The following is an 882-nucleotide window of genomic DNA, read 5'->3' on the forward strand; positions in this document are numbered from 1 at the left end:
TTTTTTAATTTCTTTCATGTAAAGTATAAATCTCTAGGATTTCTTCTTGATATTAAATTTTGTATGGTAGACAGAAGAGAAAAGGCACACATTAAAGAAGCCAGAAAAGTAAACATTCTTAAGCCCATATTGACATTTTCTTGCTCAAAAAGTTGAGCTATGCACCACATATGTACCTCAGAGAATGAGGTTAGATGTAAAATTGTACTCCACCTGTCTGTGGCCATGCCACCTCGACCAGTCTGATCCTATCTGATCTTGGAAACTAAGCAGGGTCAGGCCTGGTTAGTACTTGGATGGGAGTCCACCTAGGAAGACCAGGTGCTGTAGTCTTAAGAAATAAAGATTAAAAAATAAGGTATTGTAAACTGGCAAGGTCCTTGCAATCTGTGAGGTCAACCAAGGGTTGCCTCGCCTGAAAAAAAAAAATTATAGTCAAACTTATACTTGGGGAAGGGTAACAGGGGTAATGGGAAGAATGACAGAAGCTCAATGTAATTTTTTCTTATACAAAATCTTCAGGTTATCCCAGATCTTGTTTTCTATAACTCATGTCTAGAGAGTTCCCAAAGGAACCACAGTAGCCCCAGGATTCAGAATAACTTGCAATTAATTATTATGAAAATTATTATTTCAAACAAATACCGATAATGATGAGCACACACCATGGTTAAGCCATATAACATAAACAAAATGCTTAAATATTTTACATGCTGGGAAGTTTTAGAGTGTAGTTTTAAACAGATTTATAGAATATGGTTGAGCCAATGTACAAACTGTATAAAATATACGAATGTACAAAAAGAGTATTTTTAAAAAAGTAAATAAAAGAGACAAAAGCAAATGTGAACATGGACAATATGCAAGTGTTTTTTTTTTTTT

At 34.2% G+C, this 882-nt stretch overlaps 1 pseudogene; it reads left to right on the forward strand.

Annotated features, from left to right (window-relative positions):
• The first annotated feature begins 215 nt into the window (after positions 1–215).
• Positions 216–333, forward strand: LOC118611916 (annotated as a pseudogene).
• Positions 334–882: the final 549 nt, after the last annotated feature.

The sequence above is a fragment of the Rousettus aegyptiacus genome, unplaced genomic scaffold (genome assembly GCF_014176215.1).
Source record: "Rousettus aegyptiacus isolate mRouAeg1 unplaced genomic scaffold, mRouAeg1.p scaffold_m13_p_14, whole genome shotgun sequence".
Classification (NCBI taxonomy): Eukaryota; Metazoa; Chordata; class Mammalia; order Chiroptera; family Pteropodidae; genus Rousettus; species Rousettus aegyptiacus.